We start from the raw sequence: 14,851 nt of genomic DNA on the forward strand, positions 1-14,851 counted from the left end.
AAAGGCATTTTAGAAGGAGAAGGTTTTAGGTGTATAATACACCTGCTGTGTTGGAAAGATGACAGACAACAAGAGAAATCGGCCCTCCTTGACCAAACTGACTTCACTCCAAATACTTGCTCACTGTGCGCATCCTCAGCAACCAGAGCTGCTTTCGAATGTTCTCTAGTGACATGCGGTACCCCACTTAGAAAAAAACCTCAGGGCAGATACTGCATACGCAGCCGGCCCAATGTTCACACTAAGAGGAAACCTGAATGCAGTTTGGTCTCCCAAAATCTGTTTCTTCCTCTTAATACCTGAAGGGTATCTGCCTCTCCCATCAATGGCTTGGTAGATTTAAAAGACAACTAAAGAGACTGGTTGAGAATGACTGAACTCACTTCATAGATTGATTGTGAAAGCGTTTAAATAGTTAACAAAAACAAGCAAGGAAACTATGTAACATTTTAAAACCCACTTTGTCAGTCTCTTAAAACATAAGTATATCTGCCCCACTATAAAGGAGAAAGGCCCCCCGCCAAGTATATGTATATATCCCTTGCGAAGGTGTAAGCCATCTTATATTACAGGATTCTTTCTTCATTACTTGATTTTGCACAAGGTATTACCAATTAGGCTGAATCCACCTAATACAATCAGTAAAAAGAGCAGTTAATATTCCAGGTGATATCATTGTACAATTTTAAGTGTTGAGTGATATAAGTACATTTCCTAAAAATCATTTACAAGGAAGTACAGAAAACAGCTACCATAAAGATTTTAAATATATGTCTATAGAGTGAATGAAGACCTCCCTTTAGGTTATATGACTGGATATTTTTGCCTTAGAATAAAATATCTAATAACAGCATGCTTTGCAGATTCCATAAGTTCTATGCTGTATCTCAAACAATTTAGAGAAGATGATATGCTCTGGAAAAGAGTGTTAAATGTCTTTGAAATGTTCTTATAATGAAGACACTGGTGTCAGAGACACTAGCAAAGAGTTTATATAATTTTTTAATGAATGATAAGACTCACAAAAGTTATTCAATATTAGTATATTATTTTCTAATATGTAGTATAAATATTTATGTGCTATAAATTATTAAATTAAAATGTATAGACAGTAGACTCTTAAATATGTCCCTAAAATTTATGTATTTGATTGCCCCAAAACATCATTTCAGTTATCTCATTGGGATAAGAGGAGACTACCTTTTATTCTTTTCTGGTATAAATGGTAATTTTGGTTTCAGTAAAACATAATGCAGTAAATGCTTTTATCATATGAGAATCTGAGAGAGTTTTAAGAAACTTCACCTAGGCCATACTATTAGTACGTCTCAGCACCTGGATTAAAAGTCCAGCTTACCTAACTCCAAACCTCTGAATGTTCCTTGCTTTACCATTCCTCTCCCAGGAAACATAACACACATATATTTGGGCAGGTATCAACTGGAATAACATGGGCACAACCAATCAGAATGGATCCCTAACTGCAGTGGCTGTGACATGTAAGCAAGTGGTATGACTGTATGGTGTGCACTTGAGTATCAGCTGTGTATGTGTGTGTGTGAATGTGCACACACACTCTACACATGCTGCCCTGGTTCAGGTGATATCTTAGATGTGTTTCCTCTGATCACTTCAAATTTAATTCTAAACATCAAAACTTTCATTGTTAATTGAGAACCTACTATATACATGCCAGCCATAGTACATTCCTTTTAGAGATGCTACAAGTAGGAATTTAGCTTTGTTCCAAGTTCTCTTCATCCAGCCTTGAGCCTTTCTGGTCACAGGTCAGGTTAAAGGTCCAGTTATCTTAATTAGCTGCCTTCTTTCTCTTCCTTCTGTCAGTCCCTTTGTTTCCTTCCATTGTATTTTTGTCTGTGTGCTACAGGAAGTTTGCGAATTCCATTGCATGAACTCAGCATTCTGCTACCATACTCTCAGGGCTAGGCTGAATGTTCCTCTCAGCTCCATCATTTCTTCCCTCTGGCCTTTCATTCCTTTTTCTTGGCAGCTGCTCTCTCCTCCACATTTCCCCCCACTCCTCATGAACAAAGGGCATCAATTTCACTGCCACTCCTCAGTTTCTTGCCTTTTTCTCTTTGGGATGGCTCTCACTAGGATGGTCACAGTCTCAAAAAACACCAGTTTCTTTGAGGACCAATGATAGAAGATTATTATTCCTTAAAAATGAATAAAAACATACCCCTTAAGGTATTTCCTGATTCTTCAGCATTGGACTAGTGAAAATATATATCATTTTTGGATGTTAATTTAGACTTCCTGGTTCCTACATCCGAGCTCCTACACTTTGTCTACTTTATTTGTCCTCCTGGGAGGAGCACTTTTACATATTGGCTTGGTATGTGGTCCCCATTATTAATTATAGAACTATAAATTCCAGTTTCTTCAAGTGTAGAATAGACACAGTAATACCTGGCTCACTAGGTGTGAGGTTGAAAGAACTAATATATAAAGCACTTAGTCAGCTCTTATTATAATTATTGTCATAATAGAGCTAACTATGTTAGTTCTTATTAGAGTTATTATTTGTTATTCTTCCCTTTTTCCTCCTCTGCCTTCTTCTCCTCCTCTTTCCACTCCTTCTCCTTCTCTTCCTCATCCTCTTCCCTGCTCCCCCATCCGCTTGGACTCTTTCTTCTCTCCTGGGCTCATCAGAGTTCATCTCTTATATTTGTCTGCTGAATTTTCTTGACCTTGTACTGACACTGTTCACACCTGAACCGAGCTAGCTCTGCACACATCGCTTCTGCTTAAAGATACAACTGCACTCTAACCACTTCAACCCAGTATACCTGGTTCAATTTGTTCAACCCCCAAAGAAATACACATTGCTTTTTGTGCCAGACAGTGTTTTAAGTTCTGGGGATTATAGCAATGGAAAAAAAATAGATAAGTTTCTGCACTAGCAGAACTGATATTATAATAGGGAGAGGGGTAGACAAGCAATAAGCATAGAGCTGGTGATAAACAGTATTAGGAAAAATAAAGGAAAGCAATAATATGTAACAAGTGGTACATGTCCTGTCCTCACAGAGCTTACAGTCTAGTCATGGGAGAGATGAAAACATAGACAAGCATTAGGCACTGTGATTAATACTCTGACAGGGATGTGCTCAGGGTGCTAGGGGAACAAAGTTAAGGAGGATTCAACCCAGCCTGGGAAGGTTAAAGAAGGTTTCTTGGAGGAGAAAAATCCCAATATGAGCCCTAAAGGACACACAGAAGTCACAAGATGAAAACACATATAAGAGCAAGTAGCTGATACAAAGGCAAGAAACAAAGAGGCATGTGCTGGAAAATAAAAAACAAAGGGGAAAAATATGTGCAAAATGTTAGGAAGATGTACATAAATCCTAATTATAGTACTGTAGAAAAACTAACATAGAGTATAAATCCTCTGTAATGCATATCTGCCTTTCTCTTTCTCCCTCTGTCTCTGCTCAGTAGTAAGTTTTCACGCAGTAAACTGAACAACCCAAATCCCATGTAATTATGGCAAGACAATCTACTCTCTGCACTCCTGTGTGGACATGTACGTCAAGAGTAGCCAATCGCAGAAACCCGTATTTCAATAGTGAGTTTCAATGCAAGCTGGTTCAGTCTTTCTACGAGATGTGGCTGATGAGACTAGGGGAAAGATCTTCCCTTTTGGCTGCCACAGTGATTTTACGTTTTTCCCCTCCAAGACTTATATTACACATTTGGTCACACTCTATGATTTCACAGATTAAACACTTATTTTTCCTGTATTATGTGAGTTTTTCTGTTACTACAACCTACCTCATACCAAATCAGCACCTTCCTGAGGGTCCTAATATTTGTAAGAAATGACAGGTCTCAGAACCGTAAGAATTGTAACATGACCATTTGAATATTTCTTCTTGAATCAGCCTGTTTTTGTGTATGTGCCCTTCCAGGAATTTATCTATTTATACTCTGTAGTCAAACTGATAAGGATAAAGTTCTTCTTTATGCTTTCTTATTATCTTACAGGGTCTATAGGAACTGTAGTGGTATCCCTTTCTTTATTGATGGTATTGATTATTTCTGCCATCTCTCTCCTTCTGAAATTTCTGCTAGAGGTTTTTCAATTTTATTTATCTTTTTCTAAGAACCACCTTTGGATTTCATTGATTTCCTTTTATTTTTCTGTTTTCAGTTTTATTCTCTTTATTAATAAATTCTTCTTGCTTTGAATGAATCTGATCTTTGTGAAGCATAGAGCATAGATTTGAGACATTTCTTCTTTTCTGATATAAATTTCCTTTTAAGCATTGCTTTAGTTATATACCATACACTTTGATAGGTTGTGTTTTCATTTCCACTCACAACCCAGGCATGTAACTGCTATCTGGTAGGTAAAGGCCAAGAATTCTGATAAACATCCTAAAATGCACAGTAGGTAGTCCCACTCCTCAAGGTTGAGAAAACATGCCTTAAGATAATACCATACATCTTTCATTTATTAGTTTATCTTCAAGTTACATTAAACTATCTCAAGTATAGTATAAAACTTTCCCAGCAATGTAGTTCTGATTTCTCCCTTTCACCTGTTTTATTATTTTTGTCATACGTTTTATTTTTACACATGCTATGAACCACAATACATTGATATTATTTCTACTTCAATTGTTTAAAAATAATTTAAAATGAGATAAAATACATTTCATATTTACCTTCATTTTATCAATTTCTTGAGATCCTTATCACTTTATTATTGGAATTGTTTTGATATTACCTGTTTGATGTAAACTTAGGTTCTTAAATTTCTGATTTAATGTATTTCATTATTTTTGAAAATGTTTCCCCTTTTTTTCTTACTTGTTCTGGAATCTCAATTTGTTTTGTCTCAGATGCTCTTCTTTTTGTTTTGTTTCATTTAATTATTTCATTCTTTTTCTCTTTATGTTCAGTATGAGTAATTTTTATTGGTCTGTCTTGGGGTTCACTGATTTCCCTGGCAATGCTGAACCTCATAATGAGCCTGTAAGAGGCATTTTTCATCCTGCTGTTTTGTTTGCTTCCTAGCACTTTTTTTTCTTTCTTCTTTTTGTTTATTATTTCCTAGCATTTTTATTTAAACACTATTATAGTTTCTATGTCTCTGATGAAATTTCCCATTTTTTTGTGCATGTTATTCACCTTATTCTCTAGGACTCTTAACATATTAATCACTGTTATTTTAAATTACCTATAAGATAGCTTCAAAATCCAGCTCATCTCTGAATTTGGTTCTATTAATTGCTTTGTCTTTTGACGTTTTCTTTCTTGTTTTATTGTATACTTTTCCATTTCTGAGTGAATGCAATACTTCAGTTTAGAACACTTGAGACATGGGTGAATGGTATTGATGAGTATCTCCTTTGCCTTTGGTTCCCAGGGGTCCTGTGCTTTCACACAAACCCACACTGGGCTTTTAATAATTTGCTCAAAAATTTAGCTGAATTCTTTTTATCCACCTGTATGATGCTCACATCATTTCATCCCAAACTTTGCCATCAGTGAAGAAAAGCTTGAATCCCGTCTCTCTTTAGAAGTGGCTATTGTCCCTCAAATTTCGATCTGTGTGGTTTCCTATAGCTTCAGGCCTTACAGGGCTGAAGAAAAGTTGTGATTTTTGAATTCTATTAAAGCTTTTACTTATTGTTACAGTAGACTAAGCAACACTCTATTTTTTTTCTATCTTAGGTAGAAATGAAATTATATCATTTATTCTTTCAACAGATATTTCTGGAGAACTCATGGTGTTTCAAAAAGCACTCTCTGTGCTACATCACAGGTCAAAAAAACCAGTCCCTAACTTCAAGAAGCTCGCAGTCTTTGGGGGCAAACATGCTTCACATTTTAATTCAACTTAGTCAATGTTCTTAAGGAAATATGAGCAAAGAACTATGTAATTACAGAACAAGGTGAATATGTCTCCACAGAAGGCTTAAAATGGGTGATAGAGAAAGTTACATCTGAGTTGGATTTCAAAAAACAACTCTTGCCTCCATTGGAGAATAGTCAGAGAGAATTTTATGCAGAAGGAATGACAATTGAGAAAGCAAAGTGCTGGGAAGAATCTGTTGTGGCCAAGCAATCATTAGAATTTAATGTAGCAAAATGCACAAAAGGAGGATGTGTGTTGAGGAGGGATCATGTTTGTAATTGATTTTTAAAAGAAGCCCTGGTGCTTTATTTGGTTATTATTATTGTTTTTAGTATTGTGCAATGCATATGGACAGGCCAGCACTAATGCTTGCTGGGTATGCTTAAACTGAGTGCTTTATTTTCCCCTCTGTGATCAGTCTTACCTACTAGGTAATAGGAAATTTATGCCTGCTCTCTCTCCCTTTTCATCCACTAGTGCATTTCAACTCCCATCTCTCCTTTATTTTTAAATTTTCAATACACTTTCTATCACATGAAAATCTCTATTTAGTGCTTCTTGTGAATAACTGGAAGAGCTGGCAATTCTGGTTGGGATTCTTATGTGTAAGTGATAAGCTGAGACTGCAGGGCTCTACCCTCTTTTAAGAAGGTCCTGTGCTCTTCCTAGTCACCACCTGGCCCACTCTGCAGTGTCACTTTATGGGCTTGGTCCCTGTAGGATTTTGAGCATTCTGCCCTTGCTCTGTTATCTTCAGGTACCCCTCCCTACCTACAGCTGGCTTTTCCCTGCTCCCAAGCCTTATGCAGGTGGTCATACCGGAGCACTGTACCTGCTGCACTGTTTTCTTTAAATGTTGAACATCAATCATATCCCCGAGTTAAAGTTTACAAGACACACTCACATTCATGATTGTATCTGGCATTCATCTAGTGATGTCAGCCTGAAGATATGGAAAGCCTTCCCTTATTATGTGTGCTTTAAATATATGAGAATGGCACAGGAACAGACACACAGATCAATGGGACAGAATAGAGAGCCCAGAAATAAACCCACACATATGCGGTCAATTAATGTATCACAAAGCAGGTAAGAATATATAATGGGTTAAAGACAGTCTCTTCAATAAATGGTATTGGGAAAAGTGGGCAGCTACATGCAGGAGAATGAAACTGGATTACTGTCTAACACCATACACAAAAGTAAACTCAAAATGGATTAAAGACATAAATATATGAAACCATGCAACTCTTAAGAGAAAACATAGGCAAAAATCTCTTGAACATAACCATAAGTAATTTTTTTCTGGATCCATCTCCTGAAGCAAGGGAAACCAAAGCAAACATTAACAAGTGGTATTACATCAAACTAAAAAGCTTCTGTAAAGCAAAAGATACCTCAACAAAACAAAAAAGACAACTTATAGTATGGGAGAATATATTTGTAAATGATATATCCAATAGGGGGCTAACATCCAAAATACATAGGGAGCTCATATGCCTCATAAAAAACCAAATACCCAATTAAAAAGTAGGCTGAGGACCTGAATAACATTTTATAGATACATACAGATGGCCAACAGGCACATGAAAAGATGCTCCATGTCACTAATCATCAGGGAAATGCAAATCAGAATCACAGTGAGATACCACCTCACACTAGTCAGAATGGCCACTATCCAAAAGACAAGAAATAACAAGTGTTGGTGAGAATGTGGAGAATTGGGAACCTTCCTACACTGTTGGGAATGTAAATTGGAGCAGCCACTGTGGAAAGCAGTATGGAGTTTCCTTAAAAAACCAAAAAAGAGAAATACCATGCGGCCCAGTAATTCTACTTCTAGTAAGTTACCCAAAGAAAACAAAATCTCTAATTTGAAAAGATATATGTACCCCTATGTTTACTGCTGCATTATTTATAATAGCGAAACTATGGAAGCAACCAAAGTGTCTGTCAACAGATGAATGAATAAAGAAGATGTGGTATATATATATATAACAGACTATCATTCAGCCATAAAAAAAGAAATCCTGCCATTTGCAAAAACACAGATGGACCTAAAGGGCGTTATGCTAAGTGAAATAAGCCAGGTGAGGAAAGACAAATACCATATGATTTTCTTTTATGTAGAATCTAAAAACAAAATAGAACAAAAGAGCAGTAGACTGATAGACACTGAAAAGTCACTGGTGGTTACCACGGGGAAGGAGCAGGAGAGTGCAACAGGTAAAGGGGATAAAGAGGTGCAAAAATAAATAAATACATAAAATAAAATGAATATGTATTTCATGTGAAAAATTTTGGTAATTTTTAAAAAGGACAGTTGTCACCTCAAAAATGTGGGAGACCAGGAGTCTCCTAGAAAAAATAAATAACTGTAGTAGAAATGGAGGCCCATGCCACAGAGTTAGTCGATACTACAATTCAGCTAAAAACTCACATCTTTCTTCATTTATTTTCAGACTTTTCCCCCACTCATCAGGCTTCCCGTTTTCAGCTATTCTTTATAGAATTCCAACCATTACTAAGCAGTACTTCACCTCACTGCCTTTCTCCAGGTTTCCACACACTTTGGCTTCCATATTCTGTCTTTTTTCACTAACTTGAGGTAGTCTGGAATGATGAGAATGTAAGTTGCTTCAGTGGTTTAAAAGTTTGTGCTCCCCTCCCCCTCAAAAATAAATAAAAGCTGCTGAGTCTATAAATTTAAAAGGAGAATTTAGACCAGTAATTATAGTTATGGAGTTAAGGAATTTTCAACGGGTTTTTTTTCTTTTCTTTTCTTAGGCTTATCATCCCAGAGTGGATCTGAATTCCTGATCCTCTATTTCCAGTAATTTCATGGGAGAAGTACAAGTTTGTTTACCCAGCATGCCTAATGACCAATTAGTAGGGTAAGTAAGGGGAATCAATTGACATATTATTTGAGTCTGTATTTTGAAACAGTTACACCACATAGCACATATTCCCAGAGAAATCAACTTCCTTTTTAAGCACGACATGTTTTTAAAACAAGAATTTGCTCCCTCCCTACCCACCCAGATAAAAATTTAAGAATTCAGACATCAACTCAAATATGAATAATTCAGGGATGTGCCATTTGTGTGGAATAAGAATGACTCACCTTTTAAAACATTATTTGTGAATTTGACTTTAGCTGCTCTGTGATTAAATCTTTTTTTTCTGACCAAATATTTGTGACATGAACAATGGAATGGTATTTATCACTAGTTCCATACTGCCAAAAGTATATTAAGTAGAAAGATCTGACCTCATTAAGTGAAAGGACATCACATCTAAGAATTCAGGGTGCAATTCACACCCGTTCTCCTTGTCTTAACTCACCCTTCTACTCCACTCAAGTTTTTCTGTTAGAGGACATAATGGCAAGTACAGACTAAAATATGAGTTGCTGCTTCTCTTTCATCATTAAGAAAAATAAGCAAATATGGTATCTAAAGCATGGTTTATTTTTATATCAAATGCAATCACTCAGAGTTTTGTGCATTATAAAGCATGTAGTTCTTTCTCAAAGGATAAGGAAGGGATATAGGTGATTTCTTCACTAGAGTGATTTAAGTATCTAGATAAGCATAAATATTGATGTGTCTGATGGTATCTTTTTTTCTCTCATTTCTTCATCACAGCCATACAGTCCTCGCCTTCATACTGGCATCTTTTCTCAAGCCTCACTAAGCTGCCAGGAAATTTGGTATCAAATTGAATCATTGAATCATTCCTATATCACTGCTATGTACAATGATGGGATGAATTATTTTGGGGTGTTGAAAGCAATGGTAATAGTCTAGCCTGGGATTTCACAGGGTATATTAGTCAGAAATGAATTTATCTTACCGAACCAATGGGAGATCTATATACAAACATATTTATATATAGTCTGTGTGCATGTATATATACACACATATGTATCTTTATATGGAGACATCTCTGTAAGATAAATTCTAACCAAAATGAGCAGGCGACGAGAGACAACAAAAGGCCAGGCAGTTTATTTGAGCAAAATCCCGGGCAAGGTTCACCAGTCTGCACAGACAGGCTGGAGAAGTCGCACCCAGCAGGGCAGGCAGCGAGTTTTTAAAGACAGTAGGGGGAGGGGAAGGCAGAGCATACATTTACAGTGGCGCGAGGATTGTCTAGCCTAAGGCACGGTTTTCAGGTTGGGAGGGAGCAGCAGCCGGGGACTTTGGCACGTGATCAGTGTCCAACATGCTCACTCCTCCCTCTGGTGCCTCCAGCCTTGCAATCTCTATATGAAGATTTAAAGAGATTTTACATATATATATATATATATATATATATATATATATATATATATATATATATATATATATATATATATAGAAAGAGAGAGAGAGAGAGAGAAATAAAGCTGCAGCAGGGGTCAGCAAGATGGATACAGGAGAGTCAATGGTTTAGTTCCAGTCTGAGTCCAAAGGCCTGGGAGCCAGGAACACTGATGGTGAAGCTCCCATCCAAAAGCCGGCACACGTAAGACCCAGGACGTGCCAATGTTTCAGTTAGTGTCTGAAGGCAGGAATAGAGCAGATGTCCTGGTCTGAAGACAAACAGGCAGGAAAGAATCCGTTCTTACTTAGGGGAAGGTCAACCTTCTTGTTCGATTCAGGCATTCAGATTGGAGGAGGCTCACCCATTACGGAGAGTCTGGCCTTACTCAGTCTCCCAATGTACATGATAAGCTCATCTACAAATACCCTTACAGAACTGCCTGGAACAATGCTTGACTGCTTATCAGTCCAGTCTAAACCTAACCATCACGCCGGGTAACCCCTCAAGCATATGTTCCTCAAAGGTCTCCCAGAAATGTTTCAAGCACTCCGTTCCCGGCCGCGGTGAGGCCGAGGCCTCTGTTTCTTGCCGGTTGTTAGCTTGAGGCTGCCCTCAGCTCCCTGCCATGTGGGCCTCTTTAACATAACAGCTTCTTTCATCCAAAGACAGCAAGACAGAGAGAGAATCTGCTAGCAAAATCAAAGTAACGATCTTTTGTAATCAAATCACAGAACTAAGGAGCCTGGTTAGATAGACCTGACTTCCTATCACCTGTGCCATATTCTGTTGGTTAAAAAGTAAGTCACAGGGTTCAACCCAAACTGAGGTAGAGAAAGTACATAAAGATGTGAACACCAGGAGGTAGGCAATGCCGGGGGCCTGTCACAGAACTGAAGTGCATATGGAATGTCTGAGTGAGGAAGGAATACCAACCAACATGGAAGGATAAAGGGGGGACCTACCTCAATGCTATGAAACCTGGACTGTGGGCCATTTGAAAACCCTTACTAGCTCCATTTTGGCCAAATGAATTTATGTGATTCAGCCTACTTCTGCATTTGTTAAAATGGATACATGTTTTTCATGTTGTTTCTTGACTAGTATTATTCCCCTTTTCTTCTACTGCTCTCTCATTCAACCAGATGATTAAGGTAGAGCTGACATAACCTCTACAGAGATGGGCCCAGCTGTGCACAGCCATACTGACTCGGTCAGGATGGTACATGAGATCCATTCTGTGTCCATGAGAAGCAGGTCTAGGATTTTTTCTGGAAGTATTAGAAAAAGGAAAGCCTTTTCTCAATGAGGTTAGAGCTGAGTGTGTGTAAGCCTGAAGCTTCCTGTGGCCAACTGGTGACCGAAGAGGGAAAACCTGAATGCGAATCCAGCTAACACAGTAACTCAATACTGAGCTACAGAGACAGAGACGGATTCCTAAAGATGTTGAGCACCTAGATCCAGCCTTGCCTGAAGTTACAGGAACCAATACACTTCTGCTCAAGTCCATTTGACCGGTGTTTCTGGCATTGCCTGATCTATACAGAGCTTAGAGCAGTATGCAGCACACAGCTGGCTCCGGACAATTATACACTAAGGAATGAAAGAGTGATTTTTGGAATATCGGCATTGAAATCTAAGGGACAGGCAGTTGGGACACATTCCCCCGACAGAGTCCTTCTGAACCCTAAAATTCTATGGTTGGCTGCTTACCAAAACACCTCTTTGAGGATTCGCCTTTGAACGTGTGTCCAGAATATTCAGGGATGGCTGAAGGCAGTTCTCTTCTGTTCATTCCTCATGGTGCCCAGGCTATTGCTGTGTAGGTGGGCCAAACTCATAAACCTCTATCTCTCAGAAGCCTTAGGCACAGGAACCTGGCCCATGGAAGTTCCAGCACATAAGACCCTTAGCAGGAAGGAAAACTAATTTAAAAATGTCCTCAGCTTTCCCAGGAAATTATTTTCACTCCATCTCTATAAAAAGTACCAGATTTGACCCCTTGTCTCTTCCTACCTCCTTCTCTGCTAACATGCCTACAGAGGTGGTGGGAGAACAGGGGGCCAGACTGAGGCAATGAAAGTCCACTTTTCATGAAAACGGTCATCAGAAACCAGTTTGTAATAGCCAGAGGCCGCCAAGAATAGCTAAGGCTAAGCCAAGTTGTTGAATTGGACAATTCTCAATCGAGTGAGGAAATACATAGCTGTTACTAGTGATCACAGCAGAAAGCATCTCTTTGAGATAAAACTGGAGACAGAAAGAAAAGATGTGGTCAGGCTGCTTTTCTCACTGCATTATGATTATTTATCAGGCAAGTTCAGATATCTTAGGTAAATACCTTGATTGGATTTTGATATTTAAATTGATAGGGTTGAAAGGTAAAGGCTGAAATGCAACCAATACTCAGGCCAGTGAGGTTCCAGCCTGAATTCTCAGAAGAACTGGTTCATTCTCCATTTTTCTTTGCAGCTCCTGGTAGCTAGAACCTGGCTGGCCAGCCCAGAAAACAGGCTGCCATCCAAACTAGGTGGCATTGTAAGGTATAGCCTGGACCCGTAACAAAGAAGAGCATATTCAGGTGCAAAATGCAGACATGCAAGGACCAAAGCAATTGCACTTAATAAAGAGCCCAGGTGATAAGGACTTGACCTGGATCTGTGCACAGGGCAAGCACTTAAGTATAGCAGCACCCACCCCGACCTCCAGGGGAATTACTCAGATCTCATCCATTGTGACTCTCAGATCTGTGAGGCCTAGGGCCACCTTTCTCCTTTCACTCTATCTCCAGCGTCTTGCACATGGCTTGACAAGCATATTTGTTGATTGTATGAATAAATGACTGCTTCTCACAAAAAAGAGGAAATGTTTTAAACTCCATGACTAAGATGGAGTTACAAAACATTTTAGAGCATTTCAATGAAAAAATGATTCCTTATATCAGCACACTATTTAGTAGTTTCTGGTGTACAAAGAGGCTTAGCATTTAAATATAATTTAATCATCATATTATAGATGTCAGGCAGGCTAGATATTTTTCATTTATTTACCCAATCAACATACGTTAAGTTCCTTTAATAGACAGTGTGTTAGCAGTTGGCATATAAAACTGCTTAAGATATGATCTACTCCTATGCCCTGAGAAAGCTCACAATGTAGTAGAGGATACACACACACATAAATAATTAGACAAATAATTACAATAAAATGTGGCAAGTGTTAATGGAGGAACCAAGAACACACATAATTTGTTGAGTACTTTGCCTGTGGCAGCCAGAAAAGTTTCATGGAAGTGATGGCAAATTAAAGGAAGAAAGAGAATTTGGCAAATATCCAAAGGTAGGGTAAGACTTTGCAGAGAAAGAATGGAGCAAATAGAACATTGTTTCATACAATAGAATAGAAAATATTTGCTGAGCAGTGGCAGAATATGAGACTAGAAAGAAAGTAAAGGCCAAGCCATCAAGCGTTTTGAAACATCAACCACGAAACTTACCTGAATGTTATGGGAGCCATTTGAAAATGTTAATGGAGAAAGAGGAGTAAGGGGTTCAGGTGTGCATGTTATTATCCAGATTTCCTAGAAGGGAAAGCTGGGTAACAAAAGTTAGATGAATTTTCCTGAGCCATAGGGAGAATAACAGGAGAGCCAAATATTTGCTGGATTGTAAATGAAATGCCAAATACCCACTTCCTGTTCACTGTTCAATCATTGGAGACAACATTTGTCATGTGGAAAAAGAGTTCATTATAATCAGACTGGAAATTCATGTACCTGAAAACCTCTGGAAGGGAACATGTAGGGAATGAATAAGACAGAATAGCAGATACAAAACAATTCTTATCCGTCTGAATCTGTTTTACATTTCATTCCAGATGCTGCAAATTAGCACCGATACAATGAATCTTTGCAAATTAATGAGGATCACAGTGGGAAAGAACCTATCAGCCACTCTGGTACCAAAACCCTCCTAGGCAATAACCTGAAATAAACCTTGGAGTCCTGACCCCAGACTAGTAGCCTGCTTCATACTCTTTGAACAAAACAATTAAATAATCACATTCCTCATGGCTCAACTTTCTGAATGTATTAATTAGATTAAAACACAATTTGTCAGGATCCCTCAAGAGGAAGGGTTTGCTGAACGTGTTTTCTCCTGCCCTCCAACTTCCAAGGGCACACCTGCTTTCCTGTGGAGGGAGCCTGTCCCTGCCCAGACAAGCCTCTCTGCCACACTCCTGATGGTATTGCTTCCAGAACTGGCTCCCCCACACTCTCTTGGACTGGTCCACCGATGGCATGCTTTCTTCTCTCTACTTCGGCCAACATCTGTCATTCAGCTCTATTTGTGTTACAAATCCTGTCTTAAAATACAGAAGCTGGTTGATAACTCTTATTGGCTCATTTCCAACATTCCATCCATCCATCCATCTATCCACCCTGTTTAAGATGGGCTTAAGTCCTCATCTGCCTCTTCCGTTCTCTGCAACCCTAAGCAAACTACTTAACCTCTCTGTCATTCAGTGCCCTCATCTGTGAAATGAGAATGACAACAGGTCAGACCTCATGTGGCTTATATGAGGATTGAAGAGTTAATTGCTGTGAAATGATTCTAATAGCTCCTGGATCATTAAATTGGCAGCATCTTCGTA

At 38.5% G+C, this 14,851-nt stretch overlaps 1 long non-coding RNA gene across 2 annotated transcripts in view; it reads left to right on the top strand.

Annotated features, from left to right (window-relative positions):
• LOC118972818 (uncharacterized) overlaps positions 1–14,269 on the top strand; it is a 30,337-nt gene extending 16,068 nt beyond the window's left edge. The window contains exons 3-5 of one of the 2 annotated variants that reach the window (XR_005061918.2): positions 8,681–8,787; positions 9,541–9,605; positions 14,075–14,269. This is a non-coding gene — a long non-coding RNA (uncharacterized lncRNA). The remainder of the gene's footprint in view (positions 1–8,680; positions 8,788–9,540; positions 9,606–14,074) is intronic. The other variant, XR_012128524.1, reaches the window with a different exon arrangement.
• Positions 14,270–14,851: the final 582 nt, after the last annotated feature.

Source organism: Manis javanica, chromosome 2 (assembly GCF_040802235.1).
Source record: "Manis javanica isolate MJ-LG chromosome 2, MJ_LKY, whole genome shotgun sequence".
NCBI classification, from domain to species: domain Eukaryota; kingdom Metazoa; phylum Chordata; class Mammalia; order Pholidota; family Manidae; genus Manis; species Manis javanica.